This window comes from Onychomys torridus, chromosome 1 (assembly GCF_903995425.1).
Source record: "Onychomys torridus chromosome 1, mOncTor1.1, whole genome shotgun sequence".
NCBI lineage: Eukaryota > Metazoa > Chordata > Mammalia > Rodentia > Cricetidae > Onychomys > Onychomys torridus.
The window spans coordinates 174,670,633-174,686,897 of NC_050443.1; the positions used below are offsets into that span (position 1 = coordinate 174,670,633).

At 40.3% G+C, this 16,265-nt stretch overlaps 1 protein-coding gene across 5 annotated transcripts in view; it reads left to right on the forward strand.

The window, feature by feature from the left end:
* Vti1a (vesicle transport through interaction with t-SNAREs 1A) overlaps nt 1-16,265 on the forward strand; it is a 318,857-nt gene that overhangs the window by 88,760 nt on the left and 213,832 nt on the right. The window lies entirely within an intron of this gene.

Sequence of the window (16,265 nt, forward strand, 5' to 3'; positions counted from 1 at the left end):
GCCATATTAAATTTTTAAAAGTCTACCCAATTGTAAAACCAAACAACCAAAAAGATCATTTTTAAATTTGTATTAATCAAGGACTTTATAATTACCAACTGTTGACATCTTCCACCTCCAAGAACTGAGACCAGCACAGGAGGCACAGAGGAGGTTGTCATTTGGAATGACGCCCTGAGCATTGTTAAGCTGGATTTAAATTTATTTTGCAAGATTCTCTGAAATATTGGAGAGCCCCATACTGGTAGAAAACTGATGTCATTTGAACCCTATTTGGAGACCCTTTTCCTTAGGTGGTCCAAGCAAATTCATAGCACTTATTTGTAAGCCATTCAAAAGCACTCTATTCATTTTTAAGGGTACCCTATCTCATAATGCCTCTCACTTTTCCAGTTGGTTTGTAAGATACACATGAAGCCATCCTTATTCCATGAGTCTCTGTGGCCACAGAAAAGCCAAAGCAGATGGTGACAGTGCCAATTTGCTTTCAGCTAGAACGCAAAGGGCTGTTAAGCTTACGACCTTGTTGTGCAGTTCTTATATAAGTTTCTTTAGGATTTCTTTTTTAATCAGGTTTATATTTTCTTTGAATCTGACATCTAGGACCCAGAAGTTTTCTTTTCAGCTGTGTTTATGTATTTAACAGAGTTTTCTGAGATGGATACTTCAGAGTTTTCACAGCGTGGGTTGGCATTGGTCTAAGACTTTGTATGACTTACATGGATTGGGAAACTTGATGGACATGAGCTTTCAAAACGGCTTTTGTGTGTGTGCTCCACATTTGAAGCTTTCGTCTATATTTCCTATTGGGCTATGGTGTTTTCCAACATTGCCACAAGAGAACAAAGTTAACATTAAAAAATAATTTTTTATTGAAGGATACATCTTTCCAAGTAAAGTCCTCATCACAGAGGCTTTCGTGGTGGGCCCACATTCATGCGTGGCTCTGTGCCACCACTTTGAGTCTTAAGATATGAATGCTAAGTCATAGTCAAATAAATGCCTATTTATTTAAAGAAAGGGAAGAAACTACCCTACAGCCAGACAAGGAGAAAGCCTCTAGAAGCTGCTCGTTGTTGCTGGGTAACCCTACCATCTCCCTCCACACTCCCAGATCTTTGCATTCACCCTCCAGTGTTCTAGCCTATGGTAGAAGCTTCCATATCTGCATTCAGGGAACATCTTCACAGTGCAGCTGGTCTTCCTTGTTTCCATTTTCAAAGTTACTTACTGGCAACATACATACAGCACTTACGCTTAAACAGACCACAGTAGGACACTTATTTAGCAGTTTGGGGCCCTTAAAAATTTTTAATGAAGTTGGTTAGACACCCACTGGGTTATGGTTCATCTCTAATATAGCATGAAAAATGATGATTAAGTTAATGCTATTAGCCATATTTGTACTTGGAAGTGAAATAGAGGAGAAACTTGCCCTGCTGTAAAGGGAAAGTTGACTTGTCTTCCAAGAAAGTGCAGGCCCTGGCTCTGTCCTGGAGCTTAAGGATAAAAAGCCTGTTAGTAAACTCATGAAGTACTTGTTGGGACGCAAATAGCAAGAAACCCTGTTCAGCAGGCTTTATACCTGTTATTTCATGATATCAGTCAACAGATTAACTTACCTGGAGTGGAAATTGTTCAATTAGGTTGAGTAGACTGGTGCCTAACTACTTCCCCAACAGCTATTGCCTTTGCCAACTGGAAGGGATATTAAGTTTTAACTGGACTTTGTGAGGAAATGGCATTTTGTTCCTCTCTCCCACCAGCCTGTCTTTGTTTCTTTTCTTTTTCTTCCTTCCTTCCTTCCTTCCTTCCTTCCTTCCTTCCTTTCTTCCTTCCTTCCTTTCTTCCTTTCTTCCTTCCTTCCTTCCTTCCTTCCTTTTTCTTTCTTTCTTTCTTCCTTCCTTTCTTTCTTTTGTTATTTATTTGTTTGTTTGTTTGTTTGTTTGTTTGTTTGTTTTTGAGACAGGATTTCTCTGTGTAGCTTTGGAGAATTTCCTGGAACTCACTCTCTAGCTCAAGCTGGCCTCGAACTCAGAGAGATCTGCCAGCCTCTGCCTCCAGAGTGCTGGGATTAGAGGCATGCTCCACCACCACCCCATCAGCCTGTCTTTGAATTATCTGTAATGTTTAGTCTTCTGTGTAGACTTGTAATTAAAACAAACAAGCTCCCCTCCCCACCAAAATACAAAACAAAATTAAAAACAACCAAACAACATATCTGTCCTGTGAACATCTCCACAGTATAGAGGACATACCAGTAACAACTCATCTATCCTGAGAGGTCTGCACAGTGTAAAGGACACACCAGTAACAACCCATCTGTCCTGAGAAATCTGCACAGTGTAAAGGACACACCAGTAACAACCCATCCGTCCTGAGAGGTCTGTCTACACAGGGCAAAGGACACAGAAGTAACAGCCCGTCCATTCTGAGAGGTCTGCACAGTGTAAAAACACACCAGTAACAACCCATCTGTCTTGAGAGGTCTGTACAGTGTAAAGGACACACCAGTAACAACCCATCTGTCTTGAGAGGTCTGTACAGTGTAAAGGACATACCAGTAACAACCTGTCCATCCTGAGAGGTCTGCACAGTGCGAAGGACACACCAGTAACAACCTGTCCATCCTGAGAGGTCTGCACAATGTAAAGGACACACCACTAACAACCCATCTGTCCTGAGAAATCCGCACAGTGTAAAGGACACACCAGTAACAACCTGTCCATCCTGAGAGGTCTGCATGATGTAGTGGGTAGCTGTTCCAGCTTTGATCTTGAAGCACTGCCCCTACTGAGGCAGCCTGTAAGTGCCATGCCTGCCTATGACCTAACCTGCCCCTGGGGCATGGCCGAGACAGGAGCCCTTGAGACCCGAGATCCATATGGGCCAGCTCTCTTGGCTCCTCGTGATACTGGATGCTGGACTGCAGACCAAGTTAGAGTTCTCCAGAGAACCACACTGGACTGCATCTCACCTCTCCCAGATCCTGTATCTAGCCTCTTTACTTGTTGTAAGTTACCCCAAATAAACCTCCTTTTAACCACCAGTTAAACTACGTGGAGTTGCCTGGTTAAATCCCCACTTTTTCTGGTGCCCAATGTGGGGCACAAACCCATGACCCTGAGATTAAGAGTCTCATGCTCTACTGACTGATAATTTATATATTGATACAAATACAGAACCATATTTGTTATAATGTACATATATTTCTACTCTTGAAATGTTTGTATATTGATACAAATGTAAAATTTTATTTGTCAAACTGTATGTATGTTCTACCTCTGTTTAGGTTATTTGGTATATTGATACATATTTAGGATTATTGTCATATTGCATATTGGACTATATATTCCTACATCTGCTTAAGATATTTTGTGTATTGTCACAATTTTGACATTATCCTTTTTACTGTACATTTGCTTACAGACTGTTTACCCTGTTTATGTGAAGCCTTAGTCCTTAGGTTGTTTAGGTAGATAAGACTTATAGATTTATTGTCACCTATGCTTGTTATCTCTATAATTATGTTAGTTAGGTTATCCAGAGTTACAGATACATAGGTGGGATGGACAGGTAATTTTCAAACACTTCACAGACCTAGAGAATAGGACATTTAAATGTCTTTTTTTTTTTTTCTGGTTTTTTGAGACAGGGTTTCTCTCTGTAGCTTTGCGCCTTTCCTGAAACTCGCTTTGGTGACCAGGCTGGCCTCAAACTCACAGAGGCCTGCCTGCCTCTGCCTCCCAAGTGCTGGGATTAAAGGCGTGTGCCACCACTGTATGGGCCAGCCCTCTTGGCTCCTTGTGATCCTGGATTGCAGACCAAGTTAGAGTTCTCCAGAGAACCATGTTGGACTGCACCTCACCTCTCCCAGATCCTGTAACTGACCCCTTTACTGGTTGTAAGTTACCCCAAATAAACCTCCTTTTAACTACCAGTTAAACTACACGGGGTTGCCTGGTTAAATCCCTGCTTTAGTGCAGTGTAAAGGACACACCAGTAACAACCTGTCCATCCTGAGACATCTGCACTGTATAAAGGACACACTAGTTTTTCTGACTGGTAGTTTGTTAGCAGAAGATTCTTACAAAGTCATTCAAATGTTTCATGTGGGCAAGTTAAAGAAACTGACTGGAGTGACCTTGTCAATATGAAAAGGAGAGCTTTCTCTGAAAGTTCAGTGTGAAGACGGAGCAGGCGTCTTACTGCCTTACTCATGTCGCCTGCCAGCCATGACTCCCCACCACAATGAGTCCCTCATCGGTACGCTGTGTGCGCGGTCAGGGTTTCATTCCTGCGTGACTTCCTGTGGAGTGCACACCCCACATAGTTCCTGAAATCCACACTGTTCTCCCCTTTGTTAACTGTAAACCTTGTGGAGCAGCAGCTCTTTCGTGCCCTCTGCAAGTTGCCAGACTCTGCTCAAATTAAACACCATAAGATTATCAGCAGGTTACAAAGTGCAGTGTATGTATCTCTCTCTCTCTCTCTCTCTCTCTCTCTCTCTCTCTCTCTCTCTCTCTCTCTCTCTCCAAAGTTTTGTATAGCGTTGTCTTGATCTGAAAAATGTTAACAAAATCAGACAAGCTAATCACCTCATGCCTGCCTCCTGTAAATTGGGAGTTCCATGTCTTCCACATAAGAAGTGGGGCAAATAACATGGACTGTTTTCATTCTCCTTTGAGGATTAAAGTTGTGTATGTAGGAAGCATGGGACTCACTTCCATGTGTGAGGTTATAGCACCTGCCTTTCACCTATAGGAGAACAAGGTGGAGTATGCACTGAGCTTTGTAGCTACAGACACAGGCTCTGTTAATAGACTTACCACTTAATAGTTAAGGCACAACAATTTCCGTAGCCTTTTCTGGTTCTTTCCTAGTATATGAGACAGCTTTACCGGTCCCGTGTGTGGAGGCTGTTCTTAGAGGTAGAGAAGGTGAACTGTAAACCACCAGCACAGGTGCTCAGTGAACATTTTCACTTGTACTACCTTCATAGTAGCACTCGTGGCCATGACAAATAGAGTATAGTTAGCCCAGTGGCCTAATACAGTAGCATTTGTTTCTCTCTCTTGGAGAAATCCAAAACAATTGTTCCAAGTGAGCAGATAGCCTTCCATAGTGGTTCAGAACCCAAGTTTTTCCTATCTATGGCTCTGCCCTGCCCTGGCAAACCAACAGCAAAGCCAAGAGAATGAGGAAGGCACATGCATGTACTTTTCAGTTCCATGTAGGTTCTTCCTGTAGTCCTCTGGCAATGGCTGCATAGGATAATGGTGCCCAAAGAAGCAAGGAGGCAGGAAAGACCACGTTCTTGTTGTTGTTGTTGTTGTTGTTGTTGTTGTTATTTAATAAGAGATGGAGTTGACTGCTCCCCTGAGCCATGCTATTTACTTCTTGCTTACTGCATTGCCTTATGAGCCGTTCTTTTTGTTTGTTTGTTTGGTTTTTGGTTTTTTGTTTTTTGAGACAGGGTTTCTCTCTGTAGCTTTGTGCCTTTTTCCTGGAACTCACTTGGTAGCCCAGGCTGGCCTTGAACTCACAGAGATCCGCCTGGCTCTGCCTCCCGAGTGGTGGGATTAAAGGCGTGCGCCACCACCGCCGGCTATGAGCAGTTCTTAAAACCCTAGCTACTAGTGCAGTGGGGAAGGGATGGAGTAGATAGATGACAGGCCATATTTGTGGTTGGAATTTTTCTAGCATTTGTGACAAACAAGGCTTTAACACCTGGTGTCTATATTACATTAATAGATGCATTAAGACTTCCAATCTTGTTTGCTTTCTTTTCTACCAGGCACTTCTATTTATTCACTTCTCAAATTTATTTATATTCCTTAGATCTGTAAGAAAAGATAATTCTTCTGCATGTATTTTTGTCTAACCATTGACAATAGATAAACTCTGCAAATTTACATATTCCATTTCTAAAGCATGTGTGAAGTACATTGCAAACTGTTACAAAAGGAACTAGAGACATGATAACTAAAAGTAATACATTATCCTTGATGGGATCCTGAAACAGGAAAAGGACATTAGTTAAAAACAAAGGAAATGCTTATACTATATTGATTTCAGTTAATAAAAAATACACCAGGGGCTGGAGAGATAGGATGGTTGGTAAAGTGCTTATTGCACAAGGAGAAAGACCTGAATCCAATATACAGAACTGTCACCAAAAGCCGGTGTGATGATATGCCTTTGTAATCCTAGCACAAGAGAAGTAGAGACACACAGACACCAGAGGTCTTCGACCCGCCAGCCTAGATTACCCTGAGAGTTCCTGGCCAGTAAGAAACTTATCTTTAAAAAAAAAAAAAAGTGATGACATCACTCCTGCGGGTGTTACCTGAGGATGTCTCTGGCTGCCACATGTATTAAATACCCAAACATATAGATGCATACATGCATGCATACACACACACACACACACACACACACACTGGCTCCTTAGTTGGGGCAAATGTAGCATAGCAGGGCAAGATTGATGATAATAGAGGTGGGTGTGGAGTTATGTCTCCAATTTTCTGTATCACAACTGTGATTTTTCTAGATCTAAAACTGTCCTAAGTAAAGAGTCACTTTTCTTGTTATTCAGTATCTGTACTGTCAGATCTCCTTTGCTCCTGACTCGGCCTCTCTTTCCCACGCGTTTTTGTTGTTGTTTGGGGTTTCTGGTTTGTTTCTGCCTCTGTCAATAATGTGTTCCTTCCAGTAGCCAGAGGAACTTGCCGATGAAGTGGTCTTGCCCAGAGTCTGGCATCAGTAAACACTGCATGCAGCCTCTTCCCTTCCCCTCCCACCCCCCTTTCGTAAATGCTTCTCTTCATTCATAAAGAACAATGTGAACTTGAGACAGACAGGCTGACTCCTCAATTTCATGACTCCAGGACAGACTGACTTCTCAGAGATGTGGTCCTAAGGTGTAGTGTGTCTTCCCTGTGTGTGTCATCGTTGAGATGGGGAGTAAACAGACCACTTCACTCACTCCATAGATGAGAGCTGCATTCTTTTTCAATATTGAAAACACAATAGACAATATGATAACAACGAAATGATTACCTAAGGATAATAGGATTACAGATTTTTTTTTAACTTCATTATTTTCTGAAATGTTACTGTATAATTTTACAATTACGAAAAATACCTTTAATGGCTAGGGGTGTAGCTCAATGGTAGAGCATTTGCCTAGCATGTGTAAAGTCCTGCTTGAACAGTCCTCAGCACCAGAAACTGTGCACTTTGTACAACCCTCTCCCAAAGTCAAAGAACACACAGAAGGCAGGAAGCATGTAAAAGCCAAAGGACAGTACACTGTCTTGAGGATCTGACATGGCTGCTGTAATCATGAACGTGCTCAGGCACATGCACAACATGAAAGTAGGTAGGAACTCATTGGGAAATGGGAAAAGGTAGAAGGAATGAACACATTCACACTGTGTTGTCACAAGTGTGATACTGACATACACCTGCATACAAACTGGAATAGTGCCAAAAACCTGCTGTGGGAGAATTATTGGACATCCTAGTTTTTCAGATGCACATGCTCCACAGGGATTTCATTTGTCAGTATGAGTTATTATTTTGTTTCCCTTTGGTGAACTGCCCAACTCGCAGTTCTGGGCTCTGTAGCTGAAGATCAGTGGCTCACACTACAGGACCATGTTCCTAGGAACCTCCTCTACATTGGTAACTTCTTTGCCCCATTTCTTTTGAGCATTCTGTCATTATGATGATGATTTATTGGTTTCTCCAAACACAGTGTGCCCATTTTCACAGTATTTCTGTGGAGAAGCAGAGAAACTCCATAGTAGAATTGTTGACAGTTGAGATCCTGTATTGACCTTGCTAGGTATTAACTTTTGTGATCGATAAAGGGCTGTTATTGGTCTCAAACAAAAGCCAATGCCTGCTCATCAATTGGAGGCTTGTAAAATGTCCCTCATTTCTACTTCGTCAGCATCTTTTACAAAATCTTTCCTGTTTCTGTTGGAGCTCACCCTATGTACATCAACATTTTAGTTTGGGAGTTTAAAGAGATGATTGTTGTGGAAGTAGGTCATTCATTTTAGAGTCTTATAAAATTGTAGCTGGTCAAGATTCGTGCTATTCATGAAAATGAAATATACTTTTTTGCATTTCATTTAATTTGGTAATTAACATTCTAGAAACCATTTAAAGTTATTCCAACTATATGTGAGAAATAAGTTATTTTAAATGTGTGATCTGAAGAGTGACTAATGAAACTTTGTTCTTCCCTATATAAATGCAGCAACAATGTAGAGAAATGTTTAACACATACTTTCCATGTGAGTAAACACTTAAACAAAAAGTCCTTATGGTTGTATCTTCAGGGCTCATGCATCAAAAGTTTTATTAAGTATCTAAGTTGTATATATTGGTTGAGAAGTGCTTTTCAAATCAATTGTTTTGTGTATTAATAAAGAAATGTCAAATTTCACATAGCTTAAAATGTCTTATAATTGCCTATTCCCAAAATTGAAATGTCAGAACAAAAGTTCGCTGACACATGACTCTGCTATTTCAACCATAAAGACCTTGTAAATGATTCAGTTGCCTTATAGTGATATAACTTTGAAAGAAGATAAAGGGATCTGAATCTAGTCCAGACAGGTGTGGTCTCATTTATTCTAGTATAAAGCACTGATATCATAATTCATTGAGCAGCATGTGTGTTTTTCTTAAATTATGCAATGATTTTAGTAAAGTATTTGAATTTCCACAGAAATTTTTCAGATATTTGCAGCATTATAAAAACAGCACAGTTTCAGTCTTGAGCAATAGAATTGCTTTGGTTTTTGCTCTGTGAAATTAGTTCATTGTCATGGAGACCATACTTTTTTTTAAAGTCCCCTTTAAGAAATGAACACTTAGCCAGGTGGTGGTGGCTGCAGCAGCGGCACACACCTTTAATCCTAGCACTTGGGAGGCAGAGGCAGGTAAGTCTCTGCAGAGCGAGATCCAGGACAGGCACCAAAACTACACAGAGGAAACCCTGCTTCGAAAAAAAAAAAAAAAAAAAAGAAAAGAAAAGAAAGAAAGAAAGAAAGAAAAAGAGAGAGAGAGAGAGAGAAAGAAAGAAAGAAAGAAAAGAAAGAAAGAAATGGATACTCCATAAAACATAAGCATCCATAGAAGCCGATGGCCTATTGAAATAGACCTATTGTTAATTTGTTCTTCCAAAACTTGCATGTCGTCTATACATGCAGATTTTAAAATTGAGAGCAGCAGTGAGCCCAGTAGACTCCAAACCTGGTAGTCATTTTACACAGGAAACTGAATCTTGATACTTAATCCCATTTGTCATTACTGGCTTTCATTTTTATTGAAAATTCCAAATATTGTTGGCCATACTGAGACACTAATAATTTGGAAAAATACCTTCATTGGTTTTTATATTAAGTATTTTGTTTCATAGCTTATCCAGTAAAAGCTTTCTCTAAAGGGCCCTGATTACTTGAAGAGTCTTATTTTTATATATTCTTAATAGTCTGTTTTACTTTCTCTCCTAAGATGTAAAATTTTGACAACTAAAATATTTCAGCCTTTCAATATGATAAAATTGATGTTTGGGGTCTCACTATTCAAGAAACAAACATCACCATTTAGGTCATAGCATGGAGTGGGTAACAGCCAGTTTCATTTTGCCTCTGCTAGGAGATTAGTGGAAAATAAGCTCTGTAAATTAAATTTTATTGCAAAATTATCTTCCGATGTTCAGCAGTAGAGATAATATAGAGTGATAAGGCTAGAGTGGATTTTGTGTAAAGCAATTATGGCATGAAGAGTATAGTCAGTGGGAACTGCCGCTCAAGGTCTCCTTTCATTTGTAGAAAACTTCATTTGGGAATGTATTGAGAATTGTTGCATCTTATTGCAGGTGATTATAACTCTTCAGATATATTACAGTTTGAAAATAGCATTTCTGAATGGCTTCAAGGACCAGTTTGTATATATGATATATTTATTCGTACGTATCTAGATATGTGATCCTATTTAGACAGTTGTTATCATTTCAAAGTGCTTCGCCAACACTGGATTCTTTCTCCACAGGCTGCATTATTAAGAGAGTTCAGTGACTTCTTCAGATAACTGTGTAGGAAAGGTAAAGTGAAAATGTCCATTGTGTCTGTGACTCTCACCCGCACATCTGAAGCAAATCTTCTGTTTCAGGGCTTCACATATTGATACCTTACAAGCAAAGTTTTTATTTTATATAGCAATTACAAAGCAATAATAAAAATCACATTCTTCTTGGATTAGGTGGCGAGTGCTTGGTTTGAAAGGGCCACTTACAAGTCAACTCAAAGAAGAAACTACTGTGTGTCTGCATCATCCCTCCCCTCCCTACAGCCATGTGTATTTCTCAGCTTTGTGGGGACATCTAGCAAATGTCTAGTGTGAGGAGGTCTGTGTCACAACAATGTCAGAGTAGTGGAGACAGGGAAGCACAGTGTGGGCTGTCAGCTGTGAGCTCCATCCCAAGGACTTGACAGAAATTATTAAACAGATCTGTTTGTTTCCTAATGTGCAGAGGATCTTGTCATCCTTTAATTGAAAAAAAAAAAATCCCATTAATAAAGTCACTTAAAAGAAAAATGGTATTTCAGAAGAAGTCACTTTTTGCTTCATACAGAGAGCTTGGAAAAGATAGCTTATTGATTCTAGGTACACAAATACTTATCATAGACTGATTGTGTAGCCATTACTTTAGGTAATTCATCCAGCTAAATGGCCTCCCCAGCCCTCGTGAATGAAGACTATAGAGATTTATCAAGATGAAAATACCCCATTAAGAATTGATTTCAACCAGCTTAAAGAAGCAGAGGCTGAGGCCTGACCCGGGAGGCTCTGGCTACTAGAAGTTCATTGGTGCTGGGCATAGACCAGCACCACAGGCCCCAACTTTATTAGTGTCGAGATAAGCTGATTAGGTCTTGTCACTCAAAGGTACCCATATCTCAATTGAGAGACACACACTCTCTCAATTTTTCTTTAAGCATTGAAGCAGGCAACAAAGAAAGAGATGTGTGGTATGCATCCCCACGGTTGTCCCCATGCAGGGCGCAAGGGTCCTGTGATGATGTGATGGCTGTATTAAAGAGTACATCAATTTGTTTTAAAGTGTTTTGATTTTTTATGGTGGCATTAAGAGAGAGAACATTGTGGTTGCAGCTTTACTAGAAAGCAAAGAGTTCTAGAAGGAGGGGGAAAAGTGTTTCTTTGAAGCCTACCAGGGCTTTGAATCTTGCTGTGCCAATGGGCGCCTAAGTACTCCTGTAACTGGTAACCTCAGATCCACCATCAGCTTAGGAACTACCGTCCTCCAAATTATTCATGTAAGGGAATGGGGTGGGGTGTAAATTGACCTAAGCCATATTAATGATTATTGAGCACAATTTTAAAATTTTTATTAAGTGACTTGATGTTTTGGTTTTGGGCTATATTGATATACAGATTTGATTATAAAGAACAGAGGCACTTCTAAATCTCCAAGTACAGACTGGTAGCATTATAACATTTAATTGTTTTATACACAATAATGAACACCTTACCCTGTATTCCTGGAAGACAACCTAACTAATAAATATAGGCTGTCAAGGGCAGTTCTACAGGGCTTCAGCTTGAGACCTCTCCATCTCAGTTGAGGAAAAGGCAGAGCAGTGGTGCCGGGGAAACCTGCCTTTTGTTCTTCACATCTGAAGTTTGTTCACGGCAGGCCTTCTCCCACTTCAGTGCAGCCACAGAACGGGGCTTTCCTCGTCCTCCCTCCCCTCTGTGCACCCCGGGGCTGCAGTCCTGCTCAGCCACCTTTCCACAGTGAAGATCTCTTCACCAGCTATTCCCCTTCACACCAGCCACTTCGCACTAGCCAATCAGGGAGCCTTTTGACTTCAGTGACATACTCATCCTGTACACACAGATGCGCATGGCCATTCTAGACATGTGACGCCTGTGACAGAACAGGAAGCATCTGTGGGGACACATACCTTTATTTGTATATGTCCCCCAAAATACAACACCTTTATTTATATCCTGAGAGAAAACAATTGAAAGACAGCAACATTTTCTGAACTAGAAAAGATAAACTTCATTTTATCTAGTACTGATCAGGCATAACAAACACACCCTGTATATAACTGTACTCATGGCGACCTACAGGTAAGCATGTGTCTTGCTCTTAGGCCATGTGAGATGTGCAAAGCCAGTTGGTCAGATGTATTTCTTATTGTTCCTCACAGGGTCATTCCCATTATGATTATAGTCCATTGGACACCTTGACATCCCCTATCTAAGTCAGTGTTGCATTGTAATCAGTGATCTTTAATATGGAGAGATTTTCTATTCAGAATTATTTTCTTTTAGGACATTTTATTATTGGATTTATCATAATAGTGGTAAAGTCTTTACAATCTTGCTATTTTTTTTAATAATTAAAAGTTAACATGCAGCTTGCCAGAAATACATTTAAAAGGAAATGATGTTGTACACTCATGTTGAACATGTGTGTCTCTGTTTGTGTAAGGGTCTGGACAGAAAGCCTTATTAGTTCGGTTTCTATCTAACTATTACCTGTCAGGGATGACCATCCTACCTAAAGCTGGTTCCACTCTCTCAAGCTGTCTTTAATAAGTACCATGAATCCAGTGCTCACTTTTGCTTGTCTGCTCCAAACAAACATCTGCTTCCTGAGGGGCATTGTTATTGAGTGATTCAAAGAAACAGGCAGCTGCATTCCTCTACCACAGATAGAAGTGCTTGTGTCGTCAATTCCCACCGTACCGGCATCCCACCAACCAGAGTCCTTCTGCAGACCACCTTTAAGGAGGCATGTTATGGGTTGTTTTTTTTTTTTTTGGCATTTTTGAATTTTTAACTGCCTTTCATTGTGATGAAAACATTTTAGTGCATTTCAAAAATTCTCTCAAAAATACTGTTGTTATTGTTTTAAAGGTCATACATCTTATTTGGCAAACTTACAATTGAGAAAAGAGTTCTTAGGTTGGCCCACCAAGTATTTACATGTGCTTATTAATAAGCATTTGGTGGTAATCATCTTAAGCCAATAACAAGTCTGGATTCCCTTTTCAATTTGCTGCTTCTTGCTGTTGAGCTGTATTTCTTGTTCACTGTTTCCCAATTATGATTTCCTAAACTTCCTTTGGTAGTTGTTTATAGAATATTAAATGAACAGAGAAAGCTGGGGTGCCATGTGAGAATGTGGCTCCATCATGAATTTCAGTATAATGCTTGTGTCACAGAAAGCCGGCACAAAGAGTGTGGAGAGAAGAGCTTGGACCAGGACCATTAGCTGACTGCCACCTTGTCATCAGGACCATTCTTGTTTGTTGCTTAAAGAAAGTAACAAAAACTACTAAAATCAACCAATGTGAAGATGTAAGCATGGTTTTGATGGTGCTTGATTCTGAAGACCCGATGCCTTTTTCATCTCTTTTAGCACAAATGGCTCTGCTCACTGACCCCTGAAATACTCCATTGGGGTAGTATATGGAATTGTATGCCAAAATGGATCATACTAGAATCAGCACTTGAGAAAGTCCTGGAGAGAAGTCTTTAAAGAAAGTATTGAGAGGCTCTATGACCACGTGGAGACGGTTATAAACTGGAGGCTGCAATCCTCAAAGCAGTCTCCCTCAACAACAACAAAAATAGTTTTCTGAATTGTTTTTATCATTAATATTCACCTCCCCCCAATATAGATGTATAATGTTTCAAATTCACAGGCACCATGGGGTTCTCAGCCACGTGACACTGCATGATGTTTCATGATAGTAGAATGGTTATTCCAAGGCATTGATGAAGTCTTTGAAAGCAAAGCAGATCCCTCCTATTTTCTGTTCCTTAGGTGACTTCCAAGTAATTATGGGACAATGTTTCAGAGTTAGATCAAGTTTCTCAGGAGTAAGTGAGTCACTTCTGCCCTTGGGGACTGAAGTGTCATCGCCTACCTGATCACATGTCCCTGTGTCTTTCTGCCCTTCATCCCTCTCCTTAGAATATTAGAATGCAGGCAAGAGTCAGGCAGCCACATCCCTGCTTCTTTCGTTCAGGCGGTACATAGCTGTGCTTGGCAAACACTTATTTCTGAGGCTGTGGGGGATATTTAGGGTAACTGAGCCACGACTACTTCAGTTTGATTTTTTTAGGGTGTTACATTTTCATAAGTAACAAATATCAGGCAACTTCCAGAAAATAGAGAAAAGGTTTATAAAGGAGCCTTATCTTTTAGAGAAGGAGAGAGGAGAGTATTTGTAACTGTATAAAATAGGCTTTCTTTTATAACAGCATCTAAGTGCCTCTTGATTTGGGTAGTTTTATCCTCACAATCACATGTTGTTGGGGCCTCTCTTATGCCATTAATAATAACTAAAATGGAATCCTTCTTCCAAAGAGAGGAAGCGAGAAGAGAGGAAGGTGAGATTTGAAGAGGGAAATGTGTCCCTGTTCCTTCCCTGAGGCTGAACCATTTATCACTCTCTCCTCATTCGATAAAAGTGAATTTTATAATCAAATTTCCCCTAATCAGCCGCTGTCAGTGGAGGTGTCTTATCGCTGAGAGGAAAATGACACCGATTCCTATCGGAAAGCAGAACCGATGTCACCATGTCCCCATCACAGCTCTTCAGCCGCCGTATCTACCTTCTCCACAAACACCAAGCCATGCTTTTTTCATAAGAACATCAAAACACAGTAAAGTCATTAAAATTGCACCCGCGTAGACTTGCAGGGACCAGCCACACTGGCGCAAAATGGGATGTGGGAAAACAGACTCCAAATGTGCTAATTCCATTGTCACGTGCTTACGGCTTAATTTTAATCAGTTAAAAAAGCCACACATTGCAATAAATTGGCATTATCTTCTGTGACACCAGAAGACACAGTTGGTTCAAGGATTTAGAGGGTCACTAGCAACAGTATATAGTATTACAGACAAAGTATTTTTACGCTTGAACTGTGGTAGCTAAGGTACAATCCTTAGTAAAGACCACAAAGAAAGACTATAACCCATGTAGCACAAAGTTCAGCTTGCAGACCGCCTTCCTCCTTTATGGGCTTTGTATGCAAAACAAAGAATTCTGAGAATTTTTGAAAGGAGTGATTCATTTATCATATATATATTTTTAAAAAAAAATCTCTAGCCTTTCGGGGCTGTAGCCTCATTGCGTACTTGGCAGTAGACCAAATGGCCTTTCCATAGGTCTGCTCATTGGGCTTGTTTTCCAGCCCTAATGTTTCACTGACTGTGTTTACATTGGCCATTCACTTGTGAGCCTAAACAAAGATACATTAACACGCCTGAGGAAATGCAAACACAAAATAGTGTCATTGACAATTGTTGAAGAGCAACAATGAAAGACTGTCTCTAATGGTCTTAATTTATTAACGTCAAATTAGCACCCTTATGTTTTTACACAGTTAAGTTGAAAATCACTGAAGGTGGACTTACTGGTAAATTTCATTTTAATTTGTTCCAAGGGTTGTTCTTAGCATATCCATAGCTCTGTTTCAAAGCAGAATTATCATCAGACTTGGGCTGACCAGCATACCCGAGAGTGAGCTGGCTAGATTTGTTTCTATGGCTCAGTGTAAGGTGTCAGCTAAACTTCCACGTTTAGCATGTAGCTTTGTGAGTTTTAGAATCTTTCATAATATAATTTTAAAATGTAAGAGATCATCAAGTTTATTTTGAAATTCTAAGGAGGTTAAAATGTTGAGAAAAATAAACAACTGTGGTTCATGAAATGATCGAGTGGAATAAATCCCAATTTCGTCTTGAGAGTTTACAAACCATTCTTAATCAACAAATCTGACCTCCAGAGAAAGAGAGAAAGTAAACAAACAGTGTAACCACAACTCTGAGTGAAAGGAGCTTCTGGAATTAAATTGTAAATAGGTAACCAAGCATTCCAGTGGCTTTTGTTTCAGTTTTGTTCAGCGCTCGTTGATTTCTCACAAGACAACAGAAAAGAAGCGGGCAGCAGTAGTATGCTACAGCAAAGGAGCGCTGCAGAAACTGCTTTGCAGCACACAGTTCTTGTTTCCACTGCCAGTTTGTTTTCCTGGAGTCCATGGCACATTGATGAGACCTCTACTGCGTGATTGAAGTACAGTTTTAAAAACCTTCGTACTGGGAGGTTGAGACCGGTGCGCTGCAGCGTCACGAAGGCAGCTTCCCTGATTGCCTTCGCTCTGTAACGTAGCCTGAGTGGTCGCGAGGCTTC